General features: G+C 38.5%; 1 pseudogene; it reads left to right on the top strand.

Moving 5' to 3' along the window:
• Window positions 1-848: 848 nt before the first annotated feature.
• On the top strand, window positions 849-1,403 carry LOC121499003 (annotated as a pseudogene).
• Window positions 1,404-13,583: the final 12,180 nt, after the last annotated feature.

Raw genomic sequence — 13,583 nt, 5'->3', positions numbered from 1 at the left:
CTAAATACAAACATGACAAAAATGAACAAAGTTCTTGTTGATCTCTTCTAAGTTCCTTCAGAGTACAAGTATGTGTCTTTTGTGTAAGTCTGACAAAATTCTAAATGCTGTTTTGTTTCCTTGCATGGTTCTTATGATAAGACATTTATTTTTAGTAAAATCCTTCATCTTGTAAATGTTTCTCTTTGTTTTATTGAATATGCTAATAAAACAGGTTTTATGTGTGACTTTTGGTGTGTATTTATAGGAAACAAAGCATAGCTACAACTGCCTCAGTATGTTGGTAAGAAAGATGTTGGAATTGATCCATTGTGGATATTTAGTAGAATGTCAGAATTCTAAGAGTTTAAGGTCAAGTGGAGGAAAAGAGGTCTGTTGAGGACATTGAGAAGGTGTACCCAGAGACAGTACCAGAGCTTATCATCAAAACAAAGCAAAACAGAGTCACTCCAGAGTAAGGACATTTTAAAATCACAGAGTTATTATTTAAATACTGGATAAGTGCTGAGTATACCAGAAAATTCTCTGCACAAAGAAAGATTCACAGTGGAATTCCTTAGGAACAATTACAGTAATCTATCAACATCTTTAAAACTTCATAAGGAAGATGAGCACAATGAATTTACAGGGTTTGAAGAATATGAAAAGCTTCTTCAGATGGTGAAATTTTAAACAAATTAAGATAAATATTAGGTGAAACAAGGGGCTGATGACGTAATGGGGTCGAGTGTGAGATACTAATGGTGGTATGAACAGTTACCACATCCTACAATCCAGGTGCTGATCTTTACCAATAAATACCTTTGATGGTTTCTCTTCCCCCGAGCGGCCTGAGGTGACCTCCAAAAATGGTTCGCTACTCGCTGGACCCAGAAAACCCTACAAAATCGTGCAAATCGAGAGGTTCAAATCTTCATGTTCACTTTGTGAACACGCATGAAACTGCTCAGGCCATCAAGGGTATGTATATCTGAAAAGCCACCAAGTATCTGAAAGATGGCACTTTGCAGAAGCAGTGTGTGCCATTCTGTGGCTACAATGATGGAGTTGGTAGGCGTGCACAGACCAAACAGTGGGGCTGGACACAGGGTCGGTGGCCCAAGAAGAGTGCTGAATTTTTATTGCACATGCTTAAAAATGCAGAGAGTAATGCTGAACTTAAGGGTTTAGATGTAGATTCTCTGGTCATTGAGCACATCCAGGTGACCAAAGTCCCCAAGATGTGACATAGAACTTATAGGGCTCATGGCTGGATTAACCCATACCTGAGCTCTCCCTGCCACATTGAGATGATTCTTACTGAAAAAGAGCATATTGTTCCTAAACCAGAAGAGGAGGTTGCACAGAAGAAAAAGATATCCCAGAAGAAATTGAAGAAACAAAAACTTATGTCCTGGGAGTAAACACTGCATACAATAAATGCCAAAAAAAATATCTTTAATGGTTCAGGGGACGTGTCCCATTAGCACAGGCTTGGGAGTCTGACAGTGGGCTTCCTGTGTGACACCACGTGAGCCTATTCCTGGGAGTGAGGCCACTTTTCGAAATATCTTGCCTCTAATTCTGACATGTCTCCTCTCCCATCTCTACTTCTGAAGCTCTACCCAGCGAATTCCCCCTTGAGTCAGGTAATCTTTGATTCCAAGGAACCAGATCTGAGACTGAGCTGCTTCTGCAGGTAGCTCTTCATGATCCTCATCTCTGACCTCTGCTCCTGAGGACCTCATTTCTGGCTCTGTTTTGTTATTCTTGCCAAATGCCAGTGAATTCCTCCTTACTGGGGCTGCTGTCTTCCTTTGCTTATAGGATATGGTGCACATTCTCCTGGAGTTAACTCTGAGAAAGAACTAAAGGTCAGGGGAAAAAATGGGTCATATTCAGGTAGTCAGGCCAGATTCGGGAAGGAAGAGAAAGTTAAAAGAAAGTAAGGCAAGGACATGAGCACTGGATAACTTCTTCAGTAGAACCCCAGTATGAGCTTGGCTCCAGACCAAGGCTGCCTTCAGAAGCACAGGGCATCGATATAAAACAGTGCTGTACCTGCTCCTTGCAGCATATATATAGATGGCTTGGGGCCCACAGGTGTGTGACTGCAACTGGAGAGAACTCCTCAAGGTCAGCAGAGGCACATGGTTTCTACAGAGAGCAGGAGTAGAGGGGTTGCAGTTAATGGAAGGGTCTTAGTGGATTGCACAGCAAATCTCAAGGCTATCATGAAAATCCATGCTGTCCATCTGCCCTGGAACATGTTATTCAGTGAGTATTTAATAGATCATTATTATTAGTTAGGATTGTAGTTTGAAGCAGAATTAAATTTTGAGGTAGGGATGAATGTTGATGTAGTCAATTTTTACTGTGCTATATTAGTACCATTTTTAGACAAGGGACTATCCTTTGTGATGGAGTTTTTATTCTCCTGACAGTGTAAGGGCTACCAACTCATTCAGCAAGCTTATTTTCTTGTCAACTATGTACTGCACATGGTGATTGTGCTGAGAGTAGAAAGGTAAATAGGTTCGAGTTCCAACATTAAGGAACCTATAGAGATTTAGAGGAACTTAGAATATAGTAGAATGAGTTCTAAGTGCAGTGACAGGTTTGGGGTGGCATGACATATGTCAGCACAGAATGCAAGGGGAGTGGAAAGATGAGTCTCAATTTTATGGAGTTGGGAAGGCTACAAAATCTGCATGGAGAAGGTTATCCTTAACATGTCCCTGAAAAGTGAGTAAATGCTCTATCAGTAAACAGGGACTAAGATGCTCCAGACCAAAGAATGTAGGTGAGTAGACACAAAAGTAGGATGTGGAGCTCGAAGTTTGGTTTGAGAAAAAATTCCAACAATAACATGGTGGATGGATAAAAGTGGTGTTATGGAAGACAGAGAGAGCCTGAGAATACTGTTTCTGTGGAATTGAATAAGGCAGTAGCCACAAGGATGGAAAGAAGGAAACAGATTGGAGAAATAATTTTGCAAAGGTAGAATGGCCAGGCCTGAGTTGTGGATTAGAATTAAAAACAGGGAAGAGTCTAAGATGATTCCCAGATTCCTGGTTTGGATGACTGGATAGATGGCAGGCCATTCACTGAGATGGGGAAAATTCAGAGGAGGAGCAAATACAGATTGGGGAGGACTTTGAGCTGTCTGTAAGTAATTTAGGCAATGCAATAAATACTCTGAACCACAGGAGACAGGTCTCATCTAGAGACATGGATTTGGGTGTTACTAGCATGTGTTACTAGTGTCTGGCTGTTGGAAAACAGTACAGAGATCACCACTGGCAATTAGCAACATTAGAGGATTGGGAAGGAAGGGGATCCGAAAAAAAACACCAACGTGGAGTGAAAAATTAGTAGCATGGGACTCAGGGAGAGCTATTTTCTGTTACCAAAGAAGCGTTGTTCCAAGCAGGGCAGTGCTAACATGGTCAGGTGATTCAGAGAGGTCAAGATGTTGAATAAAAAGAGAGCAGTGGGTTAGGATGTCAACAATGACCTTTGCCAGAGCAGTGTGTCAAGGGAGTAGAAAGAGTAGAATCTTGACTACGATTCACTGAAGAGTCAATAAGGGAAGAAAGACTACTCTTTGGAGTATCTTGCTGAGAGGGGACAGGAGTTGCTAGTGGGGAATTAAAAGCCAAAGAATGTATATTTTTAAACAGAAGAACTTGAGCTTGTTTAGGCTTCTGTATGAAGCCTATGGAGAAAGTAAGAGGTTGAACTTCCAGAAGAAGAAAAAACTTTTATAACAGGTTACCAGAGGGGATGGGAAGAAATGGATTCAGGAACCTAGGTAGAGAGTTAGTCCAGAAAAACATATCTTCTTTAGAGACTTTGGGGAAGGAGTGAGATTTGTCCTAACCACAGTTCTTTCTAGCATCCTGCAAAGCATCCTGCGAAGCATTCTGGTCCTCATTTTCCTTATTGTTTTATTAGGAGATGCTGAATCATTGGAATGTTTTCTTCAGGTTTTCATTCTTCTTCTGATATTTAATCAAACATTGACGTTTGTTTGTTAGTTATGTTTTCATGTTTTTTATTTTTTTGAAGATGCAGTCTTTCTGGCACAAGCATTTGCAAATTAAGGGTTATTAAATCCACAAGAGCTGAAAAATCCTGATTGCCAGCCTTAATTATCAGCTTTAATTCTCTCAGTTGTGTGAGTATTGGTGTCATAAGGCAATTCCCAAATGTCTGCTTACAGACAATCTTATGCTATAGGCTTTAAGAACTACAAAAACTGAAGCTACTCTCCTTATGTAATTTGCTCTGATGCTTTCCTGAAAATCAAACCCTTAGTTTCTAGTCACTTATAGTCTCTCTCTCTTTCTCTCCCTCCTTACCTCCCTTTTTTCTTTTCTTTCTTCCTTTCTTCCCAAATCACAGATTTCTCTCTTTATATGTTGCAAATAATCCTATAATCAATAAACCAATGCTAATTCCTTCTTTCAGACCCTCAGCATTTCTTGCTTTAATTGAGGCAACAATCCCAATGGTACTGCTGCCACAAGTCTCGATCCTCTTTGATCAACCTGCCATATGCTCCACCATCAGTATTTCTTTTAACACTTTATTTATTTATTTGTTTATTTATTTTAAGATTTTATTTTTAGTAATCTCTATACCCAAGATCGGGCTTAGCTCACAACCCCAAGATTAAGACTGGCATGTTCTTCCAACTGAGTCAGCCAGGCACCCCATTTATTTTAACATTAAAAAAAATACTTATGTAACTGTGTGACTTCCACAATCATAGTTTTATAGTGGAGTAGGGGCAGTTTTTACTGTTGGAAAGGACTGAGTTAATAAGTCATCTTACTCCCTCACTTTACAGTGACCAAATGCATTTGAAGATTTTTTTTACAATCTATCTCCAACTTATTTTTTAAGACCTGACCCCTGTATCTATCTTTTCCACATAGGTATTTAACTGAAATTCTATACTTGCTATGGGAAAGCAGTTTCTTTTCCCAGGACATTCTATGTTCTCTCATCCTTATGTCCTATTTTCCTGAAATCCTTCCCTTCTTTTTTCTATATTAATAAAAAGCTCCTACTGTTCTTTTTTAAAAATATTTTGTTTATTTTTATTTATTTTAAACATTTTAAAACTTTAGATTAAAAAACCTCCTACTTATGCTTTAGGACACAGTTTAAATATTTCCTTTGTGCTCCCATAATCTACTATTATAATTTTCATCCTATTATGAAGTCATAGGAGTTGCCAGTTGTCATTTCAAAGAACATGAAGTAGGATTAAGAGAAGGGATTCTTGTGGTTTCTATCCTGCCTTATGCTCATGATAAAAACTTTTGCTGACTTCATTTGAAGGAAGAGAGGCGTTATCTCAGGGTTCTATTGTGGTTGTTTACTTGTCTACTTCTCTTGCTATGTCTGAACTTCTTAATGGCTGGATCTGTATCTTACTAACTTTTATATTCCCAGGACTTTGCTCACTAAAGATACATAACTACATAAATAGGTAGAATTAATAGCATATAACTGCATAAATAAGTGATCTGTAAGGATGAGCTTTGTTTATGTATGGCAAAAGATGAAAAGGAAGAGCCAAGTAGATCAGCTAACTCTAATCAGCAAGGTTGTATAGTTATATTTTCAAAGTTATAGTGAAATGTTTAGTAATATGTGGAAGTGAGTGGTTTCTCACACTAGTCAAACCTCTCTACTGACCTAATTTTTATTGAAGTGCATATGTGATTTCTGGGCTCACAAGTACAGCTCACCAGTTTGGGGAACTTGAGAGTCCTATAAAAGACTCTGGCTCTGTTCACCTTACTCAGAGGAGAACCACTCTTTAAATCATATATTTTAAAGTCTTTTAAAATTTGCTACTGTGTGTGTGTGTGTGTGTGTGTGTGTGTGTGTGTGTACATGGGGAGCGGGGGTGGAGTGGATGCTAGCAATAATTTTGCTCACTAAAAGAAGATTAGCTATAATTCCTGGACATGTTTGTTTTTTACTGACAAAATAAAAAAAACCTACTCTACATAACACAGACATTAAATGGACAAAAAGTGGACTTTATTTTTAGCTCTTCTTTAGAATTATTAAAAATGGTTCTATTTATACACACTTATGGATCTGTGACTATCCCTTCTGCTGTGGAGAGAGCTCTGGAGTAAATTCGTGTTAAAAGAATATGAAATTAAAAAAAAGAATATGAAATTATTTTAAAATAGTTTTTGAAAAAAAAAAGTTTTTAAAAAGCTACTGAAAGTGATGCCTGGGTGGCTCAGGGGTTGAGTGTCTGCCTTTTGCTGAGGGAGTGATCCTAGGATCCTGGGATAGTGTCCCACATCTGGCTCTTTGTGGGGAGCCTGCTTCTCCCTCTTTGTATGTCTCTCTCTTTTTTAAAATTTGTTTTTATTAAAGTTCGATTTGCCAACATATAGTGTAACACCCAGTGTTCATCCCATCAAGTGCCCTACTCAGTGCCCATCACCCATTTACCCCAAATCCCCCCACCTCCCCTTCTGCAACCCTTTGTTGGTTTCCCAGAGTTAAGAGTTTCTCATGGTTTGCCTCCCTCTCTAATTTTTCCCATTCAGTTCCCCTCCTTTCTCTTATGATCCCTTTCACTATTTCTTATATTCCCCAGCCATCAGAAAGGACAAATACCCATAATTTGCTTTGATGTGAATGGAACTGGAGGGTATTATGCTGAGTGAAGTAAATCAGAGAAGGACAATCATCATAAGGTTTCTTCGTTTCTCCGCCTCTGTGTGTGTGTGTGTGTCTCTCATGAATAAGTAAAATATATTTTTTTAAAAAATAAAAAGTTATTGAAAGATAAGAAAAACAAAGAGACACTTCAGAAAAAAGAAGTAATATGGATGGGGATGAGACCTACCATTTTGAAAAATTTCAAAATACAGTATTTAAAACTGTATGATAGTAATGTTAGAATAGATGGTAGGATCAGAGTAATACAATGTAGAGGTCAGAAATAGATACCAATATATATGTAATGCATAACAAAAGAGGCATTATAAAACAGCAGGGTAACAAGCTGGTTATTCAAGAAATGGTGCAACAATTGGCATTGTTGTATTGTGAAAACAATCAGTTTAATTATTCACTGTGCAGCATATACAAAAGTGAATTTCAGGCAGATAGAAGAGTTAGACAGAGCCAACCCACAGATAATCTAACAGAAAATAGAACTAGCTTTTTATCTGGGTTCTAGAAAGGGAGGACTTTCTAAGTTTAAAAGCAAAAGAAAGTACCAAGGAAAAAATTAAAAAAAAAAACTTCCTCTTATTCCTTCAGATAAAAGTTTTGCACAGTCCTTTTAAAACAAAAAACAAACAACAAAAAACAACGCCTCCCCAAAACCTAAATCCAAATAAATTGGCAAACAACTGAGTAAGAAAAGAATTTTTAGCAAATTTAAGAAACAAAATTAGTATCTTTACTATAGGAAGAATATATACAAAACTCTCTTAAAAAATTAACTTCATGCACATACCAAAGAAATAAAACTGATAAATATGGCAAAATATTTGTCTTCATTAGCAACCAAAGAAATGTAAATTAAAACAAGATTGATATACCATTTTTGCATGTCAAGATAACATTAGAATTAATGAAAATATTTAGTGATGGAGAGGGTATGGTGGATAGATATTCCCTTACTTTATTGGTGTTTATATAAATTGTTTTTGGAGATCAATTTAGTAATCTTCATCGAGCCTAAAAAGATGGTCATATATTTTGACCCATAATTCTGTTTCTAGGAATCTATCCAAAGGAATTAATTGCTGTTATGGAATGAATAAGTCATGGGGATAAAAGGTACAGCATAGGGAATATAGTCAATGATATTGTAATAGTGTTTGTATGGTGACAGATGGTAGCTGCACTTGTGGTGAGTATAGCATAACAAATACAGTTGTTGAATCACTATGTTGTATGCCTGAAATGAAAGTAACATTATATGTCAACTATACTTCAATTTAAAAGATGGCCTAATTAAAAAAAAAAAAAAGTTTTGAGATAGATAAAAAAAAACAAAGGATTAATTGCTAAAGGCAAACTCAAAACAATCCTTATGGAAAAAGATAAGTGTAGTATTTGTATTAATATATGTGGCTGCTAAAACAAATTACCACAAACTCGGTGGCTTAAAACAGAAGAAATTATTCTCTCACAGTTTTGCAGGCTGGAAGTCCAAAATCATTATTACTGGGCTGAAATCAAGGTGTTAGCAAGCCTGTGCTCCCTCTGAAGTTTCTATGGGGAAAATCTATTCCTCACCTCCTCCAACTTCTGGCAACTGCTGGTATTCTTTGGCTTGTGGCTGCATCACTCAAAGCTCTACCTCTGGGGTCACATGACTTTTCTTCTTCCGCCTGTAGTCAAATCTCTCCCTGTGCTGCTCTTATAAGGACATTTGTGATTGCATTTAGGGCCCACCTGAATAATCTAGGATAGTCTCCCCACCTCAAGATCCTTAGTTGATTTGCATTTGTGAGTACCCCTATTCCCGGTAAGGTAATATTGACAGGTTCCAGGGATTACGATTTGGTTGTCTTTGGGGCATATTTTTTAGTTTACCATAATCTATATGCATCAGCCCCAATGAATATTTGTGCAAGACACTGTACAAGCTATGGAGATGCAACAGTGGGCCAGGTAATTGCACCTGCTCTAAGGAGTTTAGAGTTTGGTTGGAAAGCCAGAAAATAAATCAGCAATTGTAGTCTGTAGTGACAAGAAGCCCCTGGCACTAACGGGACCCAGTTTTGAGGGTGTCAGAGAAGGGAGGCAAGGCAGTAACATGCCTTTCACAGCTTGAAAGATGAGTGGGAGTTGGCTAAGGGGTGGTTGGGGAGGAAGGAAGTTAACCATACTTCCATAGTTTATATGTACCTTAAAATACAACATATTTCAGTTTTCCTTGTGCATGCTGCACTCTCTAAATTTTTAGATGCTTGTTTGTCTTTGGGTCTTTACCTGTGCTGTTAGCTCTTCATGGAACACTTGCTAACTCCTCTCAACCTCTAGATTTCTCACAGATGCTTTGTTTTTCCATAGCACTTTCTGCTTCCCCTTCCACAACCTTGAAACTGATTCTAACTGCCTACTTGTGCCATCCTCCACTAATTTGTTACTTCTGAGAGATCCTGGCTATGTCTATCTTGGTCATTGTTGCAGTCCTAGCTTCCTACCTCTCAGTGGAGTACCTGGCACATAGTTGATGCCAATAAATGTTTGTTGAGTAAGCAAATGAACACAACTGGTGGGGAACTTCCATTTGGGCAGCATTCACTTACCAATCCTCCTTCTTTCATTGGACATCTATTAAGTATGAATCTATCAAGGTAGGTTAAGATTTGACATACATCAGATAGATGCAGGTTCAAGATTTGCCTTTATTCTTAATTGTGTGACTATGTGCCACCTAACATCCCTTGGCCTCATTTTCATTCTTGTTTTTTGGTGTCTGAAATTCAGAGTTTAGATTAAAGTACATCTAAGAGGGGCACCTGACTGGCTCAGACAGTTGAATGTAGGACCCTTGGTTTCCACTCAGGTCAGGATCTCAGGGTGGGGATCCTCTCCTACACCTCAAGGGCTCTGAGCTCAGCAGGGAGTGTGCTTGGGATTCTTTCCCTCTTCCTCTCTCCTCTGCCTCCCTTCTGCCCCATCCCCTTGCTCACAGTCACATGCACCTATGCTCTCTCTCAAATAAGTAAATAAATAAAATCTTTTAAAAAATGTATGTCTAAGGTCTCTTTCTGCCCATGATTCTTGCCATTTCCCAGTCAAGTCATTTCTTTGTTGGTCTACTTTTCTCTTTTTGAAATGCCTTTTGTTCTCTTGTCTCCCCTGGAGAATTCCTAATAACCCCTTAAGGCAGGGCTCAAATGTCTGCTGCTCCCACTTCTCCCCTGAAGCTGGTAGGACGCTTCACTTTTTTTTGCAAGCATCATTGTTATGGGATGTACCACATTGTATGTAATTGTTCATGTGTTTTCTTTTTTTTTTTTTAAGATTTTATTTATTTACTCACAAGATAGAGAGAGAGAGAGACAGACAGACAGGCAGGCAGGCAGAGGGAGAAGCAGGATCCATTCAGGGAGCCCGATGTGGGACTTGATCTCTGGTCTCCAGGATCATGCCCTAGGCTGAAGGCGGTGCTAAACTGCTGAGCCACCCGGGCTACCTGCTCATGTGTTTTCTATCTCACACCCCTCCTCACCCCTTCACCCCCAACTAGGATGGCAATTCCATGAAGCAGGTATGATGTTTTCATGTTTTAAATCTATCTCCCTATTCCTGAGTGCAGTTCCAGCATCACTTAACAGGGAATGCAATTGAATTGATTCATTTATTGGTTCTCCCATGTTACATATGAGCATTTTGGAGTATAAGGTAAGAGGAAGAGAAGAGTGACATAAATATCCTGGCAAGTCAGTAGCAACTGGATACCACCAGTACACTTAATCCTATAGTTTATAGGACTGCTTTGTTCAGCTACATAAGATCAGTTCCAGTTGGTTATTCTGTGTAAATAGAATTTTCAATATCTTATAAGCAGTAGATGAACTTGGCTGAGTTGTTAAGAGTGAAGAAGAGACATAGCTAACCTCGTAAGAGGAAGTGACAGGTATTAACCTTTTTGAGCTACCTGGATGCATTTAGTAATTTACTTATAGTAAATGCTTAAATAGAACCTTAGTGGCCTAGAAAGTTAGCACATCTGCCTAAAAGTAAGCAATTTACTCTTCTCTCAGTTATAGGATTAGTCCTTAATGGCCTCTTTAAATCTTAATGACTTCCTCAGAGTGTGGAATGGTGTAGTGCTTTATGGTATTCTAACTTAAGCATTTCAAATCAAATCACATATATTTATTGAGCTCTATGCAAAGCATGGTGTTTAGCTGTGGGGTGCACAAAGATGAATAAGATATAGTTGTTGTCATCAAGGAGAGTACTATTTTATTGGGAACACAAGGCAGATGTGTGATAAATTAAATAATAATACACTATTTAAATACAGTTCAAAAAATTCTTTAAAAAGATTTCACAAGGTGGTAAGTCACTAATTTGGCAGATTAATTATTCAGACTACATACAGTAGGCATTCCAGAGAGTGGGGATAACTCTTTGGGTAATGTAAGGCTTTAGGAAAAAGAAAGTATTTTAGTTAGGCCTTCAAAAGTGTTGGGGAAGGGAGAAGGGGACCTAAGTGTGAGTGACCTATTACCTGGTGGGACAGGTAATGCTATCAGGAAGTGGTAGGTAGTGGGTTGTCTTAGTCCATTTGGACTGCTATAACAAAATACAACACACTAGGTAGCTTACAGACAACAGAAATTTACTTCTCACATTTCTGGAGGTTGGATACTCTGAGATGGGGATGCCAAGAGTTGAATGAAGGTCTTTTTCTGGACTGTGGACCTCTCACATGGTTGTGAGATACATGGGTAGTATCATCTTCAAATGGTAGATAGGAGTGAGGGAGATCTCTTGGGCATCTTTCTTTTATAAGGTCATTAATCTCATTCATGAGAGTTCACCTCCCAAAGCTTCACCTCCTAATACCATCACACTGGGTATTAAGATTTCAACATATGAATTTTGGGGAACACCAATATTCAGATCATACTGTGGATCGAACACGAGGATGAGACATAGAGTTTGGTGGGAGGGAGTTCAGTTTGTGATATAGCATCTAGAGGGAAACAGACAACATATGACATGGGCTTGGCAAAAAAATCCATATAAACAGATCCAGCATAAAAGAAAAAGATGCAAAGATAATCCATTGTACATAGATAATAGTTAATTACAGCAACAATGACAGACAACAACAACAACAATAACAATGGAGTCAATAATAATAATAATAACAACATAATAACAAAATAATAATAACAATTTTGGGGGGCTTGCCAGGCACATATCCATTATCTCTTAATTTTTTAATCCTCACTAATTTGTAGATTAGTTACATTAAAATTCCCATTTTATAGATGAAGCTATGGAGACATCCATAGTAGGTACTTACCAGTAAAATGGCATCCACAAGTAGGTACTTACCAGTAAAATGGCATCCACAAGTAGGTACTTACCAGTAAAATGGTATAAGGAAATTCTGCCCACAAATAGCACTAGTATCTAGGCAAAGCCCATCTTGGCAGAGTCCCAGCCCCATCGGGGTCTGAGAATTAGACTGGCTATGAGGAGATGGTTTAGCACACAAGGACCTTTAATCTAGCTTGAATCACCCATTTACTGTGTACCCAGAAGACCATGGATTTAAGTCACAATTACCCAGTGGTATTTGTGCCATTTGCCCTGAAATTGCCCAGGACTTTGTTTCTTTCTTTCTTTTTTAAAAGATTTTATTTATTTATTTATGAGAGACACACAGAGAGAGGCAGAGACATAGACAGAGGGAGAAGCAGGCTCCCTGTGGGAAGCCTGATTTGGGACTCAATCCAGGGACTCCGGGATCACACTCTGAGCTGAAGGCAAATGCTCAACTACTGAGCCACCCAGGTGTCCCTGCCCAGGACTTTCTTACTTGGACTATTTCTGCCTGTTTATCCTTCCAATTCTGAGACTCTGCTTTGATTGCGGCCTCCAGCTTCTGCATTGGTCTTTGGACTTGCTCTCTCCAGTCTTAAAATATGTTTACCACTAGACTTTGACTTGAATATTGTCTTGATTCTTGACCTGTTAGACTGTCTCCAGCAGGAAGTTCTAGTTTCCGTTCCAACCCCCAAACTCCAAGTTCTAGTTTCCATTCCAACCCCCAGTCTTGTGGGACCCAACACTGTCCTCACTCAATATTCCACATAGGTCAACCCTAGGGCTCACTCCTATTTCCCAAATAGTGGGATATGGTGTGTAGGGATATGGATGGGTTCAGATATGAAAAAAATTTGCTCTGTGTTTAGGAGTCAATGAGTTCAGCTGGAGGAGAGTCCTTTGAGGTAACAGAGGAAGACAAACTTGGCACAGTCCATTGAGATCAAGATGGGAAGGGCCTTTTATCTTGAAATACTTGAAATGTAGCATTTCTAGCAGTAAGATTTAATGAGAAAATAATTATAAAACCAACACAGCATTGTGTTTTAGATGCTCCAACTCTGGGCTATGTATGCAAAATTAAAGTCACACATAGGATCTATATTAGATAGATTTTTCTTTCCAGTTTCAAGGAATGTTTACAATCTTAGGTTATCTTAATGTTTCTTAAGGGGTGATTCATTGGAAGATTAGGCTCAGATATATAAAATGAAGATTCCAAAGTCATGCCCTTGATCTATTAGATCAGAAACTTATTGGACTTGGAGGTAGTAGACTTTTGTTTCACATCCCAAGTCATTGTTGTGCACACTGAATTTTTAATGAAAGGATGACCAATAAACACTGCAGCCACACAATCAGGCTTCACAGAAAACTAAGAACTTTTGTGATTCAGTGTGATCTGGTGATAGTTTTTGTCTCTAGCTATTGTTGCTTATCTTAATAGCTCACCATTATGACTGCTTTTTTATCCTTAGTCACAATCTCTTTAGCTCTAACAACTAACATTCTTTAATCTC

This window comes from Vulpes lagopus, chromosome 9 (genome assembly GCF_018345385.1).
Source record: "Vulpes lagopus strain Blue_001 chromosome 9, ASM1834538v1, whole genome shotgun sequence".
In the NCBI taxonomy this organism is placed as follows: domain Eukaryota; kingdom Metazoa; phylum Chordata; class Mammalia; order Carnivora; family Canidae; genus Vulpes; species Vulpes lagopus.
This window is presented reverse-complemented; position numbering and strand designations above follow the sequence as displayed.